This window comes from Pygoscelis adeliae, unplaced genomic scaffold (assembly GCF_000699105.1).
Source record: "Pygoscelis adeliae isolate BGI_AS28 unplaced genomic scaffold, ASM69910v1 Scaffold874, whole genome shotgun sequence".
In the NCBI taxonomy this organism is placed as follows: Eukaryota; Metazoa; Chordata; class Aves; order Sphenisciformes; family Spheniscidae; genus Pygoscelis; species Pygoscelis adeliae.
In genome coordinates, this window is record NW_008824684.1 from 89910 (window position 1) to 96047 (window position 6138).

Consider the following 6138-nt stretch of genomic DNA (forward strand, 5'->3'; position numbering starts at 1 on the left):
CCCCCCGGTGCCTCCGCCGTTGTTTTTCCCTCGTGGCGTATTTTAAACCTCGGCCCCTCGGCGTGCGTGGCCCCGCTCGTACATACACGGGGGCGAGGTCGTGTAAGAGCACGCAGCGACAGAGAAGGCCTTGGTTCTAAAGAAGCCTGGCGTCGCGGGTGAATGCAGCGGCGGACCGTCGCCTCTAAAATAATCGTAAGTCCCAAAGCCTTACAGAGTCGCGCTGTGCCACCCGGTTCCACCGAGGAACGGGGCCTGTCTCGGGTGAAACCCCTGCTGTGTCCACCCTGCCCGTGAGACCGAAGCAATTGCAGCTGCAGAAATGTGAACGTTTGTCCTTCCACGATCCGTGTGTTCTTTGTGGTGTTATTCTGCGCCTCAAATAGAAAAATAAACCCGTTGCTGTTCCGATTGACTTTTTCCTGCGAGTCTTTCATCTTTCTGGAATCTCATTGTTTATCTGAGGAAACGCTCAAAACCAGCGTTCCCTCGTCCCGTCTAACGTGTGCAGAACAGTCAAAATGACTTGTCTGTCATTTTCTAGACCTTTCTACCATATATGGTGGTCAACAGGAAGCTCTTCTGTTGGGTCAGGTGGATAACAACGTTTTCTTTGGTTAAAAATCATTTGCTGTTTTGCTGGTAATGTTTTTCCTTGTTACTTCCAAGGTGGTTGTAAGATAAACCAAACAAACGGGATTTCCCAAAGCACACGGTGCTGAGGCCGTTCGGTGCCTCGTGTCCAGAGCGGCCGGTGTGGAGGGGGGTGCAGAACAGACGCCTGCTCCAGCAGCCGTTCCCAGTTCGCTGTCCTCGCACGCTCTGCGTGCGAGTGGGGACGCACTTGACTGTGCCACGGAGAGGGAAAGCAGATTCTCCTTCTCTGCCAGGTTTGCCGGACGCTCCGGACCGGCGCCTGCGGCGCAGGCACGCGTGGTGGTGCCTCTAGAGGATGGTCCGTTGGTGTCTCTCGGCATTTGTCGCTGCAGCCTGTGGCCGCGTCCCCCCAGCGTGACCGGTGTGATTCTTCCGCCGTAGCCGTCGGCCCAGCAGCAACCGCTCTCGGCACCCACGGGAGACCGGACTGGCTGCGGGAGCAGAGGCTGGGTGACTCACGGGCTCACGTGCTGGAAGAGGCTCCTGCCCTTGTTGTCTCCTTCCTGCCGCTTTGGCCGGGGCTGCATCAGCCCGGGATGAGATCAGGCCGTTACAGAAACCCGACCTGCGGATGTGGGGCCAGTCAAGTCATCACCAGTGTTGCCATAACTTCATTATCATCAGCACCGGGCTTCTTATGTGCTTATTTTGCTTGCTCCAAATTGTTAGCAACAAAAGTTGGACGTTGTCCAGAGGAGAGGAGAAATGACTATGGATGTAGAAACTCATGGGGAAAGGTGAAAAGGATGGTTTTGTTTAACCTGTGAAAGCTCGATAGAGAGGGCTCAGCTCTGTGCGTGTGCTGCAGAGGGGACGCCGTGAGAGGACAAAAGTCCTTGTGTTGGTTTGAATCAAGTCAGACTTGGACCAGATCTTTGGAAAAACTTTCCAGTTACGAGACGACTTAAATCCTGGAACAAATTCTCAGTACAGGAGTCCCCTCTTTGCAGGGGTAGGGACGTCTTTTTAAGAGCACGTCAGAACGATGTCTGTCAGGGAATCACCTAAATGTAACTGATGAGATGACTTGTTTGGATCTCCTCCAGTCCCCAGTTTTTAATGGTAATTTTTCCCTGGATCTGTGCGGTAGGTGCACATGACAAAACACCCCAGCCTGCGAATGCCAGACACGAACAGCCGTTTCACAGCTGAGGTTACCCGAGTTCTTCTTTGATTCACAGAGAGACTTTGGACAAGTCCCGTCTGTCTCCAGTGTCCTCAGTGCGGATAGGCTTGTGGGGTGGGCAGGCTTTTGGCAGCAGCAGAAAGCCTGTTGAGCCCAATCCCACATAGAATCATAGAATCATGAAGGTTGGAAGAGACCTCCAAGATCATCGAGTCCAACCATCAACCCAACACCCCCAGGCCCACTAAACCATGTCCCTAAGCGCCTCATCCACACGTCTTTTAAATACGTCCAGGGATGGTGACTCCACCACTTCCCTGGGCAGCCTGTTCCAATGCTTGACAAGCCTTTCAGTAAAGAAATTGTTCCCAGTATCCCATTTAAACCTCTCCTGGCACAAATTGAGGCCGTTTCCTCTCGTCGTATCGCTTGTTACTTGGGAGAAGAGACCGACCCCCCCCTCGCTACAACCTCCTTTCAGGTAGTTGTAGAGAGCGATGAGGTCTCCCCTCAGCCTCCTTTCAGCCGCTCCTCATAAGACTTGTTCTCCAGACCCCTCACCAGCCTCGTTGCCCTTCTCTGGACACGCTCCAGCACCTCGACGTCCTTCTGGGAGTGAGGGGCCCAAAACTGAACACAGTGTTCGAGGTGCGGCCTCACCAGTGCCGAGTACAGGGGCACGATCACTGCCCTATCATTCCTATCATTCCCTGTCCCGATCACTTCCCAAACATCCTGGTTTGGCAGCGAGACTCTTGCGGGCAAAGCTTTGTCATCCCGCTGGATCTTCACGACGGTGTTGGGTCTGCCCTTGCAGGTCACTGCAGGGCTGCGGCGTAAGAGGACGAGCAGCACAGGGGGGTCAGGAGGGAGGAATGGGATCGTAGCCTGTGAACTTGAACTGCATGACACTATTCCTTAGCATCAAACGCTGTAAAATTATGCCAGCCTTCACAGGAAGACAGACACAGACATCGCAGAGGAGCCTGTGTTTCAGTGGGCTGAGGAAGGGGAACAGAAGGGAGAGAGAAACCGAGCGGTTTGAATGCCAAGAGCCCCTTTCCCATCGATCCATGTCAGCCTCAGGAAGCAGCGGGGACGTTCCGTGTCTGCGGAGCCAGGTGGGCACGTGGAGGGGGTCTGAGGTGAGCTGCTGGCACCCCGTGGAAGCGGGGTTTATGTGGATGCTGCAAGCTCTGCATCGGAGTAGTGACGACCTGCCCTGGCCGCAGCCCCGCCGTCCCCGGGAGGATCCGGCTGCAGGAGCAGCGCTGCTCGTCACTGTGGGCATTTGCTCTTTTTTCCAGGTCTTTACCCGCTCTGGCTTTTCCTTTTGCAAACGGCTGCGGCACCAGTGTCTGTAAGATCCTGGTGAGGGGCTGCACGCGCCTGCCGCGACCTGCCACAGCAGAAGGTGTGATTTTTTTGGTTTACTTTTCTCTGTTCACCCCCTGGCCTCTCATGAGACTGGTGCTGCACGGCAGGTAATCAATGAGAATCATGAAATGGCTGATGAGGAGAGGGAAAACACGACCAAAAAGCATTCAGAGACCCAAATGACGTTCCTGGTGGGCACACAGCGGTCATTAGTCCCTCCCGAGAGCGAGCCAGAGGGCTCTGGTGCACATCCCCACTCTCCATGGACCTGCGCTGCCGCGTGCGATGGGTGCAGGTACGATCCTGCTCTGCGGGATCCGAATCGTGTCGCTGGAACAGGACCTGCAGGATTCATCTCTCCGAGGTGTTTATTTCAGTAGAGAAATGTGTCTGTAAGGCATTCTCCTTCATTAGTTCCCGAAATGTTAACCAATACTGTGGTCTGCTGAAACGGAAAGGTGCCAGAACGATGGCGTTGTTCCCAAGGGGAGGAGCTGGCGGGCGAGCGCGGGGGCAGAGGTAGAGGCAGAGCTCTCCGCCGCGGCAGTCCCGGGGTCGGAAGGAGCCCCGCGGTCCCGCAAGTTGTTCCGGATCGTTCGCCAGATGCGTGGAGGGGAGTCGATGCCGCCGACACCAGCAGGGTGGCACAAACTGCTCCGCGGGGTGTCCTGCTTGACAGTGATTAACAGCGACAGCAACGCACGATAAGCCCTGGGCCGTTGGGTTAAGCCGTGGAGCTGCGCGGTGTGAAGCACTGGATCTCCAGCAGACGCGGGCGGTTTGCGTAGAAATTGCATCCAAATTGAGTCACGGCCACGAGGGGAAGACTCAACCTGTACTTAAAGCATATTTCTTGCAATGAGCCCTCTTCCCACACAGGTTTGGCAGCACGGAGCCGTGCACCTTCCTGCTCCTGAGTCACACTTGCACAGTCCTGTGCTGCACCTGCATCGCTTTGACGTGACTTTGATGGAAAGCTCTTTGAGCAGGAACTTTGCCTTTTCAGTTTTCACGGCACACACTTGCTTAGAATCGTAGAAATAATGTCGAGCTCAAACCAGTTAATTTCACTCGGCCCACAGTTGCAGATTTAAACTCTGTCTTTTGACCCAGCAAGTCCAACCCATTCTTGCCTGGTGCTGGTGTGTCCTGGCCAGACCAGTCCTTAAATTCTCCTATAATAGTGATTGCACTTTGGTTTGTGTGCAATTGAAGAAGAAATAATTAAGTAGGGAAGGAAAAAATTATGAAATCAGATTCTGACTAGCACTTCTGTGTGACTTGAGAATAACTTAATTTAAATGGGTTGACACTCACATAATTGAAGTTACTACTTAATCTGTTATCTCAAACATATTAAATAAGTCTTTACCCTGAAATCAGATGCAGAGAAAAGGGAAGTAAATGTGGCAGTACATTTAATTTTTCATTTACTCTTAATGCGGGTCTCCAGTGAAGGCCGGCAGTTTGGACCTGGGGTTTGAAGGCAGATTCCCGTGCTCTCCTCGCCTTGGGTGAGCTCTCGTCCTTGAAATCCTGAGACTTTTCCCTCCGGAGAGCTCCATTTCATCGGAGCACCGTTTCACCGGAGCAGACCCTTCTGCTGGATTCGCAGCAGCGGGGAGCAGCCTGAGCTCCGGTCCCCGGCTGCCGAGGGGAAACGGTTCCTCTGCTTATGGTTCTCCAGGGACTGTGGGCACTCAACCTGGTGAAAGGGATGCTCAGCCTTGTCCTTAGGCTGGGGAGTCTCAGCCGTGGGCAAAATAGTCTCGACTCAAGGGAATTTTTAATTAATTTATTCTATTGCCAGTTAACACAAACTTCTACTCACTGATTGGAGATAACAGATGCGCCCACCGGCTGCGGCTCGGGGCAGCCCGTGGCCTCCTCCCGCACACGCACTGCTGCCTAAACCGGTCAATCCGTGCCCAAAACAGCCCTCAGAGGTGAACGGATAGGGTGCTCGTGTGTGCACTAGCTGGGCGCTGATGCTGCCTGCGGATGCCGTGTGCTCCCCTGTGCTGTGCTGTGGGTCCCTGTGCTGTGCTGTTTGGGTGCTCCTACGGGAACTAACTTGGTGTTCATGTATGTGATAACTGCGCGCTCCTGCGTGAACTCATTCGGTGCTCATGCATGCAATTATTGAATGCTCATGTGTAAATTAATTGGGCATGGACGCTAAACCCTGCGATTTATGTTCAAGAGTTCCCAGAAAGCTGCTCTGAGGGCACCTTGCCGGAGTCTCTGGCTGGGCTGGATGAAGGATCGCACCGAGTTCTGCCCGCTCCTGGTGCGTGCCCAGGTCCGCGCGGGGCTGCCCCGCAGTAACAGGGGATTCGGGGAGGGCACAAAGGAGAAGGACCCCGTGGGGCTGGGGGACAGCGTTAATTTGCTGAGGAAACTTTCAGCTCGCACATTGGGATGCCAAAACCTGGGGCTTTACATTGGTAACATTGAAAGAGCTGGAGCACGCTGCTCGTGAACGGAACAAGCAAATGAAATATTGGATTTAGAGACAGATTTTCAGAAGAAGCCTTGAATATTGGGCCTGCAAAAATCTGCAAATAGTGGCTCCTGTGCGAAACAGCAGCCTTGGGAACAAGGGGCCTTTGCATGTGGAAGGAGGGAGCTCCCCAGCGCTGCTGCCCGGGTGGGTGCTCATCCCCTGCGCCTATTTCGTCTGAGACTGTGAGGCAGGGACGGGCTCCTGCCTGCGGGCAGAGCCCAGCGCTGGGGCAGTGCAGGTGGCCACTGCTGTTGATAAAGCTCGCTCACAGTTTCCCAAACATCCTTCTGAGCAGTGTCGCGGCTGCTGCTGTCTGCCAGGAGATGCCCCGTCTCAGTCGAGCGCTCTCGTCTTTAAAACTGCACCAGGTTTTGCATGAGCGTACTTCCCACTGTACCGTCCCTCACAGTTTTAACACAGCAGTGACACCAAGAAAAGAAACGGGTGGTGCTGCATAACGAGAAGTGGTCCG